Source organism: Phalacrocorax carbo, chromosome 5 (genome assembly GCF_963921805.1).
Source record: "Phalacrocorax carbo chromosome 5, bPhaCar2.1, whole genome shotgun sequence".
Taxonomy (NCBI): domain Eukaryota; kingdom Metazoa; phylum Chordata; class Aves; order Suliformes; family Phalacrocoracidae; genus Phalacrocorax; species Phalacrocorax carbo.
Genome location: NC_087517.1, coordinates 27,493,219 through 27,512,818, shown reverse-complemented (window position 1 = coordinate 27,512,818; position 19,600 = coordinate 27,493,219).

Here is a 19,600-nt window from a genome sequence, read left to right as displayed (position 1 = left end):
TGTTAGCATAAGGTTTTGTACTCACAAGTGGAGAAATTGTTTCCCAAAATAACCTTAATTTGTGCTTACGTGGTGCTTGGTATTGCTGTGTATGCTGCTTACTCTGATTGTTTAATGTGTGCGCTGCTTAGTATGTTGATCTCTCTGCTCAGGGCAGCATTACAGGTGTTGGGGATATAATTTTTAATTTACTGACTTAAGTTTTTGTAAACTTACAGCCATACTCATCATATCAACATCTTCTGCCTTTCATTTCATTTTCATTGAATGCTGCCTCATCTTCTGAACATACTTCTTAATGCAAGAAGTATAATATTTATATGCGCTGATTTGTCAAGCATGACATTTCCTATCCAAAAAAAACTTTTCTGAAGTGTTTGCTATTAAGTTAACAATAGACTTGAAATATTTAAGCTGAACCAGTGACCATTTTAAAGCATTTTCAAAAGCTTTAAAAGTTAGAAGCACCTGGGTAGAAAGACTTAGAAAATGTCTTTTCAACCATAACTCTAGAGTTGCTATAGCAATGTTATAATAGTGCCATATTAATAGAGAACTACCTAATATGCCTTAAAACCCTGTGCAAATTTATGCAATAATTTTTAATGTCAGTGCTGGTAACAAGCTTAGGACTCTGAACACAGTAGGCCCTTTGTTTTGGGCTGCCTTAAGCCAAGATGGAGCATCCGGGTTTTATCTAACTGTTTTGCTTTATCTAAGGAAAATGGTTATCTAAGTTTTGTAAGTATCAGAAAAGGCTGTTTCTACCTTCAGTTCCTATTTACATGTATCAGCTACGTTCCCAGCTCTGTACATCCTCTTCTGTGAACAGGGTTCCCTAAATAGTTTTGTTGCTTTAAATGGTGCCTGGCTATGTCATCCCCCCGTTAGAAAGTCAACCACAAAATGGTCTGTTACCTTTATGCCGAGTGCCATTTTTTTCTTCTTTTGATTCTTATCCCTCCCAGTGTGTTAGCGGCTATATAAATCCCTGGAATTGAATTAAACCAAACCATCGAACACAACAGTATTCCACTAACTTTGGCTGAAGGATCTATTCAGGGTTTTTTTTTCTGTAGCATTTCCTATTCCTGTTACTGAATATAATAATGAATAACAGCAGGTAAGATGTCACACTGTATGGCAAGTTAATACATTTTTCATGCTCTTCACAAAAACCTTTTGAATGTCTACCACTGCTTTGAGGTCATGTCCTTTAGGAAGGAAAAAGGCCACTGTGACCAGAAAAACAGTTTGTCCAGAGCCCTTAGAAAGAGTTAACTCCATCATCCACAAGGCTGTTACTCGTAGGAGCTATTGCAATCTTGAATTTTGCTGTTGTGAACATTAGAATATAATATTTTGTGAGCCACGCTACTTTTTCATGATTTTCATTACTTCCTTGCTTCATACTCAGTGTTTCACCAGTAAGAGAGTAAAGCAAACATGAAAAAATAGGAAGAAATGACCAGAACTGGTGTCATGACTCACTGATTTATCCAAATTCATAAAGCTCTCTGGTAAAGCGAAATATATTTTTCTTTTTCTGTACTGAAAAGAGGCAGTCAGAATACAGTGTTGATAATAGTTGTATTGAATCCAATTATTTTTTTAAAAGTTAACAAGTACTGAATAAGATAAATGTTTTTAATTTGGTCTCACAAGATTTTACACATTAACCAGAAGATATGTAAATCACTTATGTAGAATAGGACACCTTTTCAGGAATGCCTGACTGATCAGACTTTTTAAACACTGTCATTCTTTTAATTTTATAGTAAAATCGCTCCACAACTTTTCTGAATGTTTTTATTTATTCATTTGTCATTTAGCTTAATGTTTTTCCTCTTCTGGTCAGAACATTTTCACGTTACCAAAAAACCTGTGCTGGTATGCAGAATAATTGTGTCCATTTTCATGGCTTTCAAGTTAAGGACTGATAAGGGGAAGAAAGAAGGATTTCCATCTGGCAAAAACTAAGCTTCTTTTATGGTAATTTTTGACACTTATTCATTAGATTTGCCATAAAACCTTTCTCCAAATCAAACATTCACAGATTATCAGTAGATTCTGATTCAGATAAAGTTCCTTGTGCTCAGGGAATTGCTTTCAGGTTTTCTTAGATCATTGTTCAGTTGTTTTTCTGCAACCTCTTTCTCGAATAGTAGTTTTTCTGTAGTAGGCTGGCCTTTTTCATAAAAGATGCAGATTACATCTTCATTTCTATGAAGTATGAGCCTAAATTATTTTAGCTTGTGGTGACGTTAATTTTCTCTTGATTTGCCTAAGTTTTTCAAAGTTGCATTCTGCTGCCTTGTGTATTTTCATTTTTTTTTCCTGAAGCTTTTTTTATTATGCTGTTTTCTCCATTGAATTAAGTAATATTTCAATTATTTTTTAATCCAAAGGCTACTCATTATATTCAATGCTATTTTTTTCCTTCCTTTGGGTAAGTTTTAATACTTCTACATGATTTTTCTGTGAAATTCTTAGAATTAGAGCTAAAAACAGTCCTTAATTATTGACTTAACCCATGAACTGAACACTAGTGTATCCACTTTCACTTTTTGTCTAGTCATTATATTTGCACAGTTTCTGAATATTTACTAAAATTTCACAAATTTCCAAAGATAAAAGTATTCATCTGGACGAACATATCCAAAGTGTATTTTTCTTTGTCATCTCATCTCTATTTTATTTGGACATTCTATGTCATCGCTTGAGAATGGAAATTTTGGCTTGTAAGCTAAGTGATCAATTACATGCTATGAATAGTCAATACGAGCAGTTCGCAAACAATGCAGAAGATTGTGGCATGCTTACATAGAAGCAATTTGGTGAACGCCTACGAATAAAGAAAATCTGTTTGCAATGATTAATGAACACTAAACCTATAGTAAATCTTATTTGCAACGTGTAATTTGACCCAATATACATGAGATCAAATTTCAGTTGATATTGCTTAGCCCTATTGTCAGACTTAACATTCCAGCTTCCTGTAATGACAGCAAAAAGGATTTTGTTTTAGAGCTCAACCTTCATAAACTGTTTCCCTTTTAACTGAATGACCGCTCGTCCAGCTGCATCCTACCTGTTCTTCACTCACACTATATGTAATTCCTATCTTTTAATATAGTTAACTAATTCACTGTTATTTCAGAATCCTCTGCATTTTCATTTCTAGTCATAACACATCTACATCCTCCAGCTGGTTATATACAAGGAGTTAATGCAGCCAAAACTGTGCGCTTGGACTGCGCTGAGGGCAGCAGAATAGTGTACAGTCTGTGTAGGAGGGCTCTGGATCTGTTTGCTGTTGGTGTGACAACTGTAGTTGCTCTCCACTGCAGCACAAGTGTTCTGATGCCACATGGCCACCTGGACCCATGTAGATCTCTCAAGGGAGAGCAAAGTTCTGCATCTGCTTCTCCCTCCCTGTTAAAAGTTGATTATGTGGACAGCCTGGGACAAGTAAGATGTGAAGATATTTTTCCACCAACCTGTCAGACGTCAGTTTGTGATTGCATTTCCAGGCCAAATTTGCTAAGGAAAACTGAATCAGGTAGCTGTCTGCAGCTGTCTTTTTATGTAGTTTGGCCTGTGACTCTCTAAAAACAAACACATTCAAGGATATTTCTGTAATTGGGAGACAAAGCTGCAGAGAGCTATCTGGAAGGAAATGGAATTTTGTAATGGCCAATAAAACACTCTTATATGCTGTAAAATGGCTGAATTTATTGTGCCACAAATTAATAAGAAATTATATATTTATTAAAATTACTGTACTAATATGAATATTACTTTTTAGGTATCACAGAAGGTATTCTCTATCGTAGTAATTTTTTTGCATTAAAGAAAACCTACTGTCAGTAGCAGTTTTGCACAGATAAACAAAAAGCTTTTGAAACCAAAAGTACTTGGCACCTAGAAAATTGCTGATTAGAACAGTATTTCTTTGTGTAGGATAACGTTACCACCACGACTTGTATGCTAACAGTAGCATTTTCAGGACTGTTTTGCAATCACACTTTACAAGAGGTGTTGGCAATGGCATTTCTGACTTCCAGGTCTATAAATGTTGACAAAAACGGTCCTTGCAGTTGTTTTGTGGTGCTTATATAACTGTGTACCCAGGCATGCTCTGTTTACCATGTATGTTGATCAAGCACGATGTTTATTCTATGCGGCTGTTTTGTTTTTTTTTTTTAAATGAAGCTGGCAGACCTACAAACTACATTTGAAGTAAGTGCTTCCCACCTAAGGGAAAGAACATACTTGCTGCCTCTTAGACTTACTTGTTCTGTGGGTGTCAGAAGGCAAGGAGGAGGGAAGAGAAGGTAAGAAATGGTGCCTTTTTTAGAATTTTAATTTAAGCATTAATTATCTTCAAAAATTAAAAGGGTTCCTCTGGCAATAGCTACATAGGGTCAGGTGCTGAAAAGGGGCATGGTGTGGCAATGAGACATGAAAAGCTGTGAGTTTGTATTCGTCCTTCTCCTCCTCCTTCTCCTCCTCCTCCGTACCTCCCACTGAACATTCTTAAAAGAAGAACAAAACCATTTCAGTTAGCAGTCTTTCTGCATCTGAAGGGAACTTGCTATGATGTACATAAGCATATATACATGCCTAAGGAGAACAGTCCTAGTGCATCATTACCTAGTGATACAGCATAGAGAAAAAATGCAACCCTGACACACAATTATTATGCGGATGTTAAGTGTTTGTTTGAAACCACTGCCTGTGTTCACCATGTCTCAGCATCAGTTGGCAATATCCATATCAAAATCTAGAGGAGGATAACAAGTTAAAAATAATCAATAGTCATTTATCATTTAATTTATTACTACTTTCTCAAATTTTGGAAGAGTGCTTGATATAATCAGCTGAAGATATATCAGGATAATTTAATACATTAATAGTTAGAGGCTCCAATTGAAGCTCCAATTTCTTTCTGGGCTTGATTATAGATCTGTAAAATATTTCTTTCCAGCTACATTAATTGGTAATTTAGCAGAAAAAATTACAGCAAATTAACCTCTGATAATAATTTTTTTACCAAGTGTGTTTGTATCTTCTGATTTGAACATAGAAAGGCAGAATATTTAAGTGCATTAACCCTAGTCCACAGAGGGTACTACTGAGACTGTGCCTTTGGGACCACTGTCTGGAGCCCAGCCTTGGGGGAACCGAATGCTCTGTCCCAGGGTGTTAGCTCAGTTAGATGGCTTCTAAACTTCATCTAACTAGACTGTCCCTGAATCTAGCCTTACACTCAGCTGTTTGGCTTTTTCTAGATTCATCCCTACCCAGCTGGAAAAATGGGCTGGTGAGTCAGGCATTAGCTGCAAGAGTCTTTTGGTCAGTAGATGGAGATTGAGAGATCTGAGTTTGAGACTAGGTCTGTGGATCCAAGCATTGGATTAAGTTCTGCTGGGTACGTGTATGGGTACATGTCCAGCTGAGTAACCTGAAGAAAGAGGTTAGCAATTAACAGTTAATTGCTATTATCCTTGTGTGGTAGGTGACCAGAGCAACACTCAATTTGCTATGGGATTTGGGCTTTCAAAACGAAGTTTATGACTATAATTCTCCATTTAAGATGTGACAAACAAATACCATTTCTTCTGTCCCCTCTCTCCATCTTTTATCACATATACAAAAAACAAAGATCCCCAAAATGGTCTGGCAACAGGTGAAGGAAGACCTGGAGGCTAGGCTCCCACCCATAGTTGGAAGTGAATATGGAAGAAAAGACAGCCATCACCATTCTGTATCTGCCAGATGTTTACTGGATAAGTTAAAGTAGCAAAATTGCAGCTTAACAGGTCACGTTCTTCTTATTTTCATGTATTTACATGTCTGGGGCAATGCAGCAGGTGACAATCCTGTCAGAAAAACAGTGTGAAGCAGGTGGAAGAACTAGATCACAGGTACACAGCAAACATTAGGCAATGCTCTTCTTGGCAAGTTTTTAAAAAATAATAACCAATTCCTAACTAACTTATTATAAACACTTACAAGCATATAGCTATATATGAATGAGATAATTACACTGCACTGGGACATTACTGTCTAAGTATCAGAAGTCTGAAGTAGAAAAGTTAAGAACTGTGTTGCACACCGAATTAACAGCTTTAAATTATTTGTCTGTATCTCTCTTTCCAAAATTGGATGCGGACTACTTCATCTGTGCAGCAAAATCACAGGTTTTCTATTATGGATTCTTACAGTATCACATAGCATATTATTTTCCCAGACTTGATGGTATTTACACTGGAGTTTGGAGCATCTAAAGTGAGTTTAACATTTAGAGTAATCACGAATACTTATGTGATGATGGGCAAACTTGACAACAGCAGGGAAATCTACTTCTTCGCAGCTTACAACATACAACTGTGCAACAAACACTGGATGGACAAACCCAGATCTCCAGGCTGTCCTTCTCAGGGGTGTCACACTGAATTTGAATAAACAATTTTACTGGATGACAACATTTTCTAGGTCTTTAACATGTCAGGTTTTGTTAGGTGTCTTTAATATCTTCATTATTGGCACATGTTTTTTCACTGAATTCAGCAAATGATGCAGTCAACTGACTTGTGATTGCCAGTGCTTGATATGAACTTTTGGTGGTTAGTTTTGATAAGGCTCAAACTTCCTTGCATGATCGCTTGCCCTGACTGAATAAGCATACTTCACAGAACAAACATTCTAGCACAGATAGCGTTACTCCAAAAAGGAAAAAAATCTGATCTTTAGATCTAATTTTTTTTTTTTAGATTTAAAAAACCCCAGCAACTTCCTACCAGCATTTGGCAATATTCCCTGCCTTCTGAAATAGTATGCTAGTACTTCTGGTAAGACCATCCATCAGGCCCACAAACAGAACTAGTAAATGTTAAAAATGTGAATGACTATTCCTGGAAAAACATTTGCACTATTTATATTAGGTCTAATAATGAAAACTTATGGCAGCAAAAACACTCCGATTCATACTGAAGTGATTCACACTGAAGAAATGTTTCCGTGGAAAAGATGAACAGAATAGCCAGAAAGAAATTTCTAACAGCTACGAAGACTGTAACAAAAGCAGACATTGTGGCAGTAGAAAACAAATTGCCAGCTATTGTAAATCCTATTATTTTCTCAATGTGCCTAAATAGCGTACTACCAGGACTCCCACTGACATTACTAGCGTGGAAATAGAGTATTATTGTGAATGCATTTTCAAAATATTACAGAAGCCAATAGGGTCCACATAACTGTCTATAGAATATGCAATATAAGCTATCAAGCTCTTCTTCTCCTTTGGTGTCAAAAAGCGTGTTCCTTACACAGAGTGAGCCTGAATTTTGGTAAGGCCTCTTTTACCATGATAAATAGAAGTAAATATGACTAGCACATTCCCAGGTTTAGAAGACATTTTTACAACCTGATTTCCATTTGAATCATGCAGTCTGCCACAGTTTTGACATGTTTCAGTTTCATCACATGACTTTTCCCTACATGAGGAATGTTGTGAGGAAATGTGACATGTCATGGCTGAACATCATATCCATCTCTTCATGCTCACCCATGAACGGTTGGAGATGATTCCAGGTCAGTAGTTTTGGATACAAAACAGGTGTTGCTGTGTGCTACAATGATGCTGAGCAAAGTTTTTCCAAGAGATCTGTAAAAAAAACGTGTTTTGCCCAAATCTGTTGTATCCATCAAAATTATTTACTTCCCCCATGCTAAATCATTGGTTTATGCATAGTTTTCAAAAGAAGTGAGAGGGATTTTAAAATCCCATTTTTCTTTTCTACTCTATAGTTACATTGGCACAAACTCAGTCACACTCCATAAGACAAACAGTTCGTTTTGTTGGTGACGCGCTGAGGAGGATATGTTCGCACACACGCGCACGCACACACGCGCATCTATACTCCAGAACATTAAGCTTGCATCATAACGTTTTTAAAAGTTCTTAAGTGATTTACAAGCTTTAGTGATCAAAACAGTTTGAAGATTTAGATTCTAAAGCAATCAGGGAAATAACAATTTGGGCAATAAAAGTTGAAGACTTAGAACACTGGCAAGTACACAGTAAGATGTGGGTTCACCAATACAATTGTAAATTCAGTTCCTCCAGTTCAGTTGTTTTTGCTGTTGTAGGACTGTCATGGTTTAGCCCCAGTCAGCAACCAAGCACCACGCAGCCACTCGCTCACTCCCCCCTGGTGGGACGGGGGAGAGAATTGGAAGAGTAAAAGTGAGGCAACTCATGGTTTGAGATAAAGACAGTTGAATAGGTAAAGCAAAAGCTGCATGTGGAAGCAAAGCGAAACAAGGAATTCATTCACTGCTTCCCATGGGCAGGCAGGTGTTCAGCCGTCTCCAGGAAAGCAGGGCTCCATCATGCGTAACGGTTACTTGGGAAGACAAACGCCGTCACTCCAAACATCCCCCCTTCCTTCTTCTTCCCCCACTTTATATACTGAGCGTGATGTCCTATGGTGTGGAATATCCTTTTGGTCAGCTGGGGTCAGCTGTCCCGGCTGTGCCCCCTCCCCGCTCCTTGTGCGCCTGGCAGAGCACGGGGAGCTGAAATAGTCCTTGACCAGTGTAAGCGCTACTTAGCAACAACTAAAACATCTCCACGTTATCACCGCTGTTTCCAGCAAAAATCCAAAACATAGTCTCATACTAGCTCCTACAAAGAAATTTAACTCTATCCCAGCTGAGACCAGGACAAGGACACTAGGTTAGATGTTATTGTTCCCCATGGGACTTTCACAGTGTATTAACAGATACTATAAGAAATAATTTGCTTTACATGTGTAACTTTTAACAAATAAAACCAGCAGACTGCTTCTTAAAGTAAAATGTACATTGTTTTTAATTCTGATTATTCATACACTCTGATACCAATTTCTTACATGATCCTAAATGTTTAGGTTTTCCTGCTTCTTAACTTAACCTACCTTATAAATTCAATGGGAAAAGCAGCCTCTTAAAATCATTATTTTGAATAGCCAGATAACTTGCTTGAGGGAGAGGACTGTTAACTCATGGCTTTACTATTTCAGATTTCTCCATCATTTCCAGTGTAGAAGCTTTACTGTCATTGTCAAGCGATTTAAAGAAATTAGTTTTCTATAGTGGTGGCTGATTTTTATTTGGTCCATGTGCATAAAGCCTTGCATTTTTAATTCTTGTTTTGTAATTTTAACATTAGTAATTTGTTTAAATAGAAGTTTAAAGTCATCCATGAGTGTTTGCTATAGGGAGCTGGGGCTGTATGAAAATACCATGTATATTAAGACTCGTGAGTGTTGAGGATTGGCGGCACTGGGTTTGAGATTATAATTTTTACCATGCATGCACATAGTACAAATTTCCAGCATGAGCTTGATTTATAAATCTTTTGTTTTGATTCTTAAGCCCAGAAAAATTTTCTCATAGAAAGTGTGTAAAACCTTTTCTGTGAAACTACATTTCCAGATGGAATTTCATGCAGAATCATATGAAGATTTGTCAAAAAATCTTGCTACTATTGTTGGTAGTTAGTTTTGGTAAAGTCTGCAATATCTTCAAGATTATACTGTCTGCGTGTGCATCTGCGTGTATGCGTTTGTGTACTGAGCACATGATTTTGCTATAGCGCTACCTTCGTTTGCTGAATATTCTGTTGTATGTATATATTCTATATACACATTAATAACGTGTATTCATAGAATACACGTTATTAATATCTTGTGGGAGAGATTAAGTGGTACGCTCATGGTAAACTTAGTGCAAATTTCTCATTGCGTAGCTTGGATTTCTCAGCATACATATATGATTTGGAGCATTTAATACAGTCCCTACAGCACACCTAAGGGAAATGCAAATATTCACATGAATAGCAGCACACATGCAGTACCAGCTTCACAGGAGACAGAGAACAGATTTTCAGTACGCAAAGTGTAATATATTTTAACTTGCCTGATAAAAATGTCTCAGCCCATTCAAGAAAGAACACAAATTTAGTAGCGTAAGTTTCATGTTTCATGCAAAATTAATTGCAAACCACACATGATTAAACTTTTACAGCTGATCTTGCACTTCTTTATATTACTGGAACATTATGAGCTAGGTTATGTACATTCCACATCACATTACCCGTTTTCACAAAATACGCATTATATTGCATCTTAAAAGCTTTCACGTGGAACAAGTGTTAGATCTCGTAATACAAACTTCAGAGGATTAGTACGAATTTCACTGAGCAAGACAAGGTGCATATTGTAATAAAGATTGGACACTCTACAGCTGAGCAAAACCTTACATGTATGGATGCATTCAAAATAAATGACATGAGACCATGCCATACTAGTATTTCTAAGAACATTAAACAAGTACCAGCAATTTTCTCATACACTATCTGCAAAAGTTAATAGATTTTATATTCTTGCACATCCTATATCTGCATGCGCTCACACACACACACCTGCCTACCTGCAATTATTTTATTGATTTAAAATAAAAAAAAAAGAGAGAGAAAAAAAAATTCCCGCAAATACAGAGTCATTATTGGAAATCTAAGCAGGTCATGTGACAGACAAGTAGTGTTTGGATTAGGAAGTGGAAAGACACTAGGGTACACTTAAATACAGTGGTTAGACAGCTAACGTATCAAGCAAATTCCAGCAGCTTGGAAATGCCTGTAACAAACAAACAATGAAAATTCAACAACTGTGATGAATAATTGAAAGCATACCCTCAGTGCAAGCTTTCCCGCAAAATTTTCCAGCTTGACACAAATTCAAATTTTATAGTGTCTGTACAACACAAGTTTCACAGCACACAAAACTTATATTCAATAAATTAAAATTATTTCACATGGAGAATTTCTACACAAGGCGGCTGAACGTGCAAGCTGTGTTTTGCAGGGCTTGCATGTGTAATAGCCCCATCAGTGGGCTTTAAACTTTGACTTTAGTTCTCTATTGATACAATCTAGTAAATAGCATTAAGAAATACCTGCTGGAGATGGATGTCACTGTGAACTTGTTTGCTTCCCCTGCAGCTTCTACATTCTTCGCAGAAGACAGATTTTGAAGAGGACATCACGAACCATGTGTTGTAGAACATACTTGCAGTTTATGTTGCACAGATTTCTTCATGACTTGATGCTGGTTTGCCATCAAAACAGACACACTAAACAAAGAATAAAGAGAAGTGCATATATTTATTAATGGCATTAATGCTTTAAGTTTGGAGGGACAAAGCTGTCTTATCGGTATAGATTCTTGCCACCTGACTTGCTAGCTGTTGGTTCTCTCTGAATCCTAATAATTCTGAGGGAGCAATGAGACATACTAGAGCGCATTTCCTCCTGTCAGCCAGCCAAAGGATTAGAGCTGAAGCTGCTATTCACTACCCAACCTTAGCATCAAAACAAGTATCTTATTTTTTTTTAAACTACAGTTTGAATTTGCTAATGACAAAGGGAACTCCCAGTGGGTGTGACAATCATGAGATAATCAGCTTTAGAGGATTAGAGGACCCCAAGGGTGTGATTAGCTCAGGTTGGCCAAGCCCTCTGTCATGAATTAATTCAGAAATGAATATTTGCATTCCAACACTGCATCTTAATGAAAAGGATTTCCAGCCTAAGAAACATTTTTTCTTCTTTTTTTTTTCTTTCTCTTTATTTCTTTTTTTGTTGTTGTTTTGTTTTGGGGGTTTGGGGTTTTTTTTTTTGTGATATGAAAAGCAATTCACATTGCACAAGACAATTGGCAGCTGTGGCTAATGAAATGTGAGATGATTAAGCAATAGGATCTGAATTTTGTGCGATTTACTTCTGCCAATGATCTTTCAATGCAAAGAACATGTTCATTGTTATTTTTAGTTGGTCTTTTTCCTACACTTTATTTAAATGCTTGATGGAATATTTTCAATTCATTTGATTCCATGGTTGACAATCAGTTAACTTTTCCTTCCATAATTAGCAATTATCAACTGTACAAAAATACTGAATGCTGTTGGGTTTGCATAATAAACAAAAAGCAGAAGTGATGGTAGCGGGTTTGCTGAACTGAAAATATATCTTTTGTGCACTTGACAGCTATTTGGGAATTTGAAATGGTGTTGCATACTTACGAATGCACTGGTGAAATGGCCTATATGTCTGACAGTTACATTAAATCTAAGCAGGCAAAATTGTCACTTGACACAGATTTAGCCAATGCAATTGATAAAATAGGCCAGAGAAGCATAACCTGACAATGCAGCAGTAATTTAAATCTGTTTTATCAAATAAAGGAAAAGAATTATGTGCAATATGAGAAACAGATACAGATTTGTATGGCTAACTTTTCACTCTGAGAGAGTTCATTACATGTACAGAGGATAATAGATGAATAGCAACCACGTGGGCTGCTTAGTATGGCTTACATGTGCATGATGTCTCTTCTTTATATCCATTTGCCTGCTGGTTCCACAATCTGTTCTTCAGTGTTGGCAATTTCTTGGATACACTTTTTCTTGTAATCTACTTGTTCTGATCATGTTATCTCAATTTCCATGTCTATAAAATGAAGATGATAGTGATAAGCTCTCTCTAAACAGTGCTTTGAAATTTAGTTACAAAAACCATCAAATTCCATCAGTAAAAACAATTATTTTGCTATTTTCTTGCTTGAACTTACTTTTCATGAAAAATGTTTATTCTTCTCTTTGGGGAAAAGTAAGTATAATTCCATTCCAGTACTGTACTGCCTATGTTCCCATCAGAAGTTGTTTTTTAACTGAACAAAGATATCCTATAGTTCTCATTTCTCACTTTCCACTTTATCAGTCTGTTCTTCTGTCATATCCACCAAATCTTAGTTAATCTGTTTATAAAACGTTGCCCTTTGCTGAATTTTGTTAGAATTTTTCTGTTATATTTCCTGGGAGAAACTGATGATTATTTTTTTGTTTAATTGTCTGCATTGTCTGCCTAAGTACTTCAAAGCACTCAGCAAAATCTGAACTTGTATTCGTTCACCAGCAGTAGCAATAGTCATAGCTGTAGCCCTGATGACAGAAAAGCAGTAATGTTGTGTAAAAGCCAATACTTAAGCCTCTTAGCCTGAGTATTAAATTGTCCTATGCTATGTGGACCTGGAGAAAGGCAAAGAACAGAGATTGGAGTCGATGTGCTTTCACAGGCTTTGTTGAATTGTAACGTGTTAATCCAAAACTTGAAGGTTAGCTGCTACTTTGTTCTTAGTATTTGTGTCTGCCTTGCTTCCTTAGAGCACTTCTGTACTTAATATCCTTTATTAACATTTTAAAAGTGTCTATGGTTCTGTATCCCTGTTGAAATTGTCCTCCCTTGAATCCCTTTGCAACCTGTTTTTCCCTCTTCCCCTATTAATCTCTCCTTGAGTACGCTCCCAGCACTGGCAAATTTATCTGTGGGGTGTATGGTCCGAGGACTGTGCCTTAAAAAACTGGAAGTCTAAGTGGAGGGTGCAAACCTTATCTCATTGTTACGTACTGCCATAAAGCACTAAAAATAAAATATGTGAGCACTGGAGTCATTAATAGCCCAACTGTGAAAAAATTTTAGGCATAATTCTCATTTGGTTTTAGTAGGTGCCTAAGTGCCTCCATAATTCTGGCCCCCAAAGACAGCTGAAGAAACAGCTTTTAACTGTGAATAGTCTTATCTTACGCAATGGAAAGCAGTCAGCAGCAAAGGCAATTTCACTGCTTACACTGCAGTTCATCCATATCCGATAGAGCACACTGCCAACAAAATTTTATTCCGCATTCAGCCTAATAAATACTAATAAGCCCACATCCATTGTGTAGGGACAGTACCTTCCTAAGGTGCACGTTACCAGTCTCAGTGGGAGAGAGCAGAGAACTAAATGGGCTCCTTCCAATACGACTGCAGCCAAAACATCCACTGTTTGAGGTGATTTTTCTCCCTGCAGCCACAGTCAACAAAACCTGCAGAGCTGGTAGCTGTCAGGGTATGAGCTGCTGCTGTACACAACTGAGCAAATAACACTCCCAAACCGAGAGTGCTTTGCACAGCTGGCCCTCTGCGCCTCCAAAGCAGCCCATGGCTGAGCCTGCTCAGATCCAGGCAAACCACTGGCTTCATGAAGAAAGGCTGCAGAAGCTGCAGAGTAAGAGGCTGTAAAAAGTATCCCTGTTTTCTATATTGGCTATTTCTATGCAGATATATTATGTCAGAAAAAAAGGAATAGGGGGACCAAAATGCAAAGATGCAGACAGATGTGTCCAAGACAACATCCATACTGACAGAAACGTGGGTTGAATGCATGCATGGGGACTTTTGAAATTCCACAATGTGCCTTTCTGTATCTTCAGGTGCCGCTGTGTCTCAAAACTGTGGCCCTTAAAGTTTGTGTTTCAGGTGTTAAAGTACTTTGCAAGTTCCATTATTTCACAATTCTAATTCTTAAGTACTGATTCCCCTCATGTATAGTGAACAGATTTTTTTTTTTCAATTCAGCTTGAATGATTCACACTATGCCATTTTAGGATGATAAACAACTGTGGTGCAATATATCTTTCATATTTTCCTTAAAAGGATAAAGAAATTTTAAAAATGTTTTAAGCTGAGTTTAACCCAAATAAAAAAGCGTTGGCTGCATCTAATCAAATAGCATGGATAATAGGTCACTGAACTGAATAGATTCTTCTCAGGCCCCTAATGCCATGATGAGCATAAATGTGTAATTTCTGCTGCACACATTACAGAAAATGGATTTTCAGCAGTCACTCAGAGAAATATCCTTTCAGATGCTGTATTTTGTTTACAACAACAACAAAGTTTTAATCTTTTATTAGAATACAACTTATGGCATTTTTTAATTAGGTTTATTCTGTAAACAACTTCCTAAGCTTAACTGGAAGCGTAGGTAGGTGGTAGTAATGCAAATACAATGGGGATAAATAACTGCATTTTGTAATGGTCTTTTAACCACACTGCTGTTTGACAACAAGGACCACAGAAAGAGTGATATTCAGCACTCACTAAAAGTACAAGAAATCTGGCTTCTGTACTAAATTAGGTTATTAAAATATTTATTCTGGAATTTGTATATGGTGCTCTAAGTTTCTGTTATTGAGCAGCGCTCCCTTTTTACAGTCACAGCCAATGGAGCCTGTGCCAGCTCATTGCTTCAAGGCATTGGGACATTGTAGTAATGGTAGGGACCAGCGGCTAAAAGGCTGCAAGTCCTTGAAGTCTGCAGCCTGTGTTCACTCCATAAGTATGGGCTGCATCTAGTTACTTTGATCAGCATCATTTTTGCACCAGTTCTGTGTCCACCGTGACCCACATATTGGAAAAATTTGGCTCTTGGGGTTTCTTAGAGGAAGAGGGTAGAGAGAAGGATTAAAAGGACAGATTCTCTGACCAATATTATAAAACATGAGTTAAAGCTTCTGGTCCCATGCAGCATGATCCAAGGTGCACAGCGTCTCAGGGAACATTTGCAGATGACCTGCAGCTAGCTCACAGGAGATGGATCTTAACTCTTTAATACAGTTTCTGTGTCCAGGACTGAAATTTTCTTTGATAAGGTGGGAGCTGACCAGGTTTGCTTCCTGCAAAATTAACTGTCTGCATGAAACCCCTTTGTAAAGCTTCTGTCAATCAACAAGGAGCTATAGAACTATAAAGAAAATGTCCTCACTTAGCAATAATACAAAGGCCTAACTAATCCATACATTGTTTTAGTTGTCTGTATTTTCCCTATAAAATTGGTAGGAAGGTCTTCCAAAGACTCCTTTTTAGCTGTAAAAAGTTGCTAATTTTGGATTTTGTGCAATATTTTTGCACTGTTGTTCTATTCTTCGCTTACACAAAATAGTAACTGAGTAAGCGTCATGGACACTTAACAGTCGATCCAACATCTGACAGAGCTCAAATGCAGATTAACTTGCACATGTTTTGTTGCATTTCTGCCTCCTGGTAAAGGAACAGCCGAAGTCAGTGTTTCAACTTCCCAGAAGATTTTTCTTAACAAAAATTTAAGTACCAGATAGCTAGCTATTCTGTATGTAAACACAAAGCTGTAATTAATACATAATAGGTTTCAAACCTAGGATACAGGGTCAGTTTCCAGAAGGCATCCAGACTATATGAATTTGTGTGTCAGATTTGTAACATGAATGTTCCCACAACACAGTCCTCGAGAAAAATGCGTACTCGTTTTCACTCCTGTAAAATTTGAGCATGTCCAAACTGATGTTTAGCATGGAAACAACTCTGCAGTGTGCAATGCTGCCGTGTAATTACAAGGCATTTTAGAAAGTAGCTGCAATAGCTATTTTCCAGATATAAGTATCCAGACCCTCTCACAGCAGCAAAAGTAATTATCCTTCTTTTAAGTAATAAGTGCCTGCTAACCAATATTCCACCCCACCCCCCAAATAGAAGTTTTGGCCTAAGAGCATGAAAAGAATTACTTTGCTTGGTATTCATTAAATAATTTGTTCTAGAAAAAGCTTTATAGCAGTTTTTTATATTTCTGAAAAGGACATTCAAACGTTTGCTTTGGTAATAAATCAAAACACCTTTCATGAGAGGCACATTGCTGGGGATACACGTCTTGCAAAATCTTACCAAGAAACTTAAATATATGCATTGTACAGTAATTTCAAAAGACCTCCTGTCCCTTTCCAATGTAAGCCCTCTTTTAAAAAACGGAAGTCTTTGGAGATGTATGACCTAAGAGAAGATATTGCTATCAGCCAACGCTGCTTCAGAAAAACCGGCAGATTCACCACCTGACAGCAAGGTTAAAAATGAGATTTGATCAAAAGTTTTCCCTAGAATTAATTAACTGAAGTGTAAAAGCTTATTTTTCAAGGCCGGGCTTTCTCAGATTGTTCTACATTTATTTTCTGTGTTTTAATTTTGTGATGACAGCTCTCTGCCTGTCCACTAGCAATGTCCAAATCCCTTTTGATTGCTTTTAGAAGGAATAGGGCAGCTGCTTAGCTGGGAAGGAGCGGAGGCACAGAACTTCCTGCTCTCTCCATTGCCTTGTTCGGATGGGGAGACGGTCAGCTGTGGATGTCATAGCTGCATTTGGGATCTTCCAGAGTCGAAACTTTCAGGAAATCTCTTCCCAGAAGAAAAAAAAATAAATTATTTCAATTGTTTTCTTACTTGGCATTAAGTTTTCTTCAAAATCACACAGATTACTGATTATTTTCCTAATATCTGTAAAGAAAATGAAGGTACATCTGCAAACTTTGTAGCCTAGGCCTGTGTCTAGTATGTGCCTATGGAAGGAAGAATCCTCTGCAAATGCATTGAATACTTGGGATTAAAAGTTAAAGGTAAAAGTAAAACACAAAAGACTTATGCAATTTATAGAAATATATCTGAGAGGGAAGAAGTGGGGGATTTGACAGAAAAAAAAAGGTGAAGTGGGGTAAATGGTGCTAAGAATCTGTCTTATAATTAAAAATTCTAATTACCATGTCTATATCCAAAAAAATGCTTTTAAGTAAAAGTATTATTTAAAGACATCCAGTCATCTGTCTAGGGCTCAAAATAGGAAATTTTTGGTGAGTTTCTGATTTTGAACTATGTCTCTACTAGTATTGGGTGATGTAATAAATTAATACAATAGCATCACAACTTAATGATTATTATCTGACTGATTTATACTGTTTCCTTAAAAATAACCAATGCTTTAAATTCTCTGAATGAAATTCAAATCTATCAATATTAATGAAATATACAAAAGATAGTTTTATATCTTGCAGTTATTCATGAGTTGAACTAAAAAAATACCTTCAGAACAAAATCTGTATTGCCCTAAATCAGCAAACAAAATCCAGGGAACAGAATGAAATACCTGCCACCCTACTGAGGGAGTCGGGGCACAACTTTGTGCATATTAAGTTTCTTCTGCATCAATTTGTCTATATTCTTCTTAGTGATAGTCTTACTATTGGAATGAAGCCTGACTTTAAATGGCTAAAGTTCATACTGGCCCTAATCTCACCAGTTAAAAGGAGCAACAATGGAAAAGACCCTTCTTAAAACAAATAAACCAGACATCTTAACAAATATAGAGAAAAAACATATGAATGTGAATGTCACCGAGTGCTTATAGATAACTGGCATCTCAATTTAACCACCATTTTTTAAAGTTTATTGCTCACACAGCTTTGATCTTAAATAGTAAACTATACTTGCTTTTCTTTTCCCCTTCATTCATATAAAATTTGGACTTAAAGCTTCTGTTTCTAAAGGAAATGTGGACTCTGCTAGCACAGAAGTCCAGCAACACACCCTGGGTAATATTGTGCATGGTGTGATGTAATCAGAAATTAGCTGCCAGGGCTAGATATACATGTTCTAGTAAACTGGACCAAGTGGAACCCATAACATGCCCAGCAGTATTACATTGGCATCCATGTTCACTGGAGAGTGGGAAGTTAAAGTATGACATTGGTTCCTCACTGCTGAGACAGCAGGCCAGGACCTTCCTGGGAAAGACCAAATATGACACTGATCTTGTAAGTCTGGAGGAGTTTACTGCTGTCATCACCAGACAAAGGTTGTAATGTCCAGTACCATACCACCATCTAGACATCTTCACCAGCTATCCAGTTTGCCTAGTGTTAGTATTTGCTCTGAAATATGAGATCACCATGGAAACTAGTTAGTGTGTCTAATATAGAGGTAGCATGCTGTTATTACAGCTTTGTAGTCCATGCTGTTACATGTGAACAGGTTTCTGGATCTGCAGAATAGAGATTAGATTCCCTCATTTGGCATAGTTGTGTTTGCTCAGCAAAGAACGTTAGTTACTGAAGATGACTTTTCAGTGGTGTTTAGTCAAGTGTGAGATGTGTTACGTTGGATCTCGGATAAGGAAGTGAGGTGTTAATCAAACTTGGAGCATCTTCAAGTTAGGTCCTAAGCCTAACATGCTGAAGCAGGACAAAATGGTACAAACATGAATGAATGTAGAACAGAAATTAGGGGAAAATGTTCCCATATCTCATAGTAGTGAGATTGTGGAAGAGCTTTCCACTAATAAAAGGACTGTTTCAAATATGGAAGTCTGTTTCTGTAGGTCATTTATTTACAGTAGTGTTTCAGTGTCAGAAGGCTGCCTTGATTAACTAAGAGTTTCCTTCCTGTCTTTCTAAGGCTGTTAACATGCAGGTGTACGTGTAACTTCACCCATCTGTACTATGTCAGTGGGAATGTTCACCGTACCCGTGTTAATGTGGTTAAAGGTTAGGAGGATCAGGGCTTTGACTTTCCATAATTTAGGAAAAGGATCTTATGAGTCCAAACTGGTAAGTATTAGAAAAAATACAGTTTGAAAAGTCTGCTGTGGTATATGCAGAAATGGCTGTGGTCCCACAGCACAAATCAGAAGCCTTGAAGAATGCCCTTAGAGTGTATTGGACTTTTCTTATTTGCTTCATCCCCCAAAAGAATGAGGGAACTTGTGGTCTACAAAGTTGGGTGTTCTTTGGTTTTTCTTGAATTCTGCATTTCACTTGCACACTTTCCATCTGACTACTCGTATCAAGGAACAGAGTGCATGTAAGTGTCTTCAGT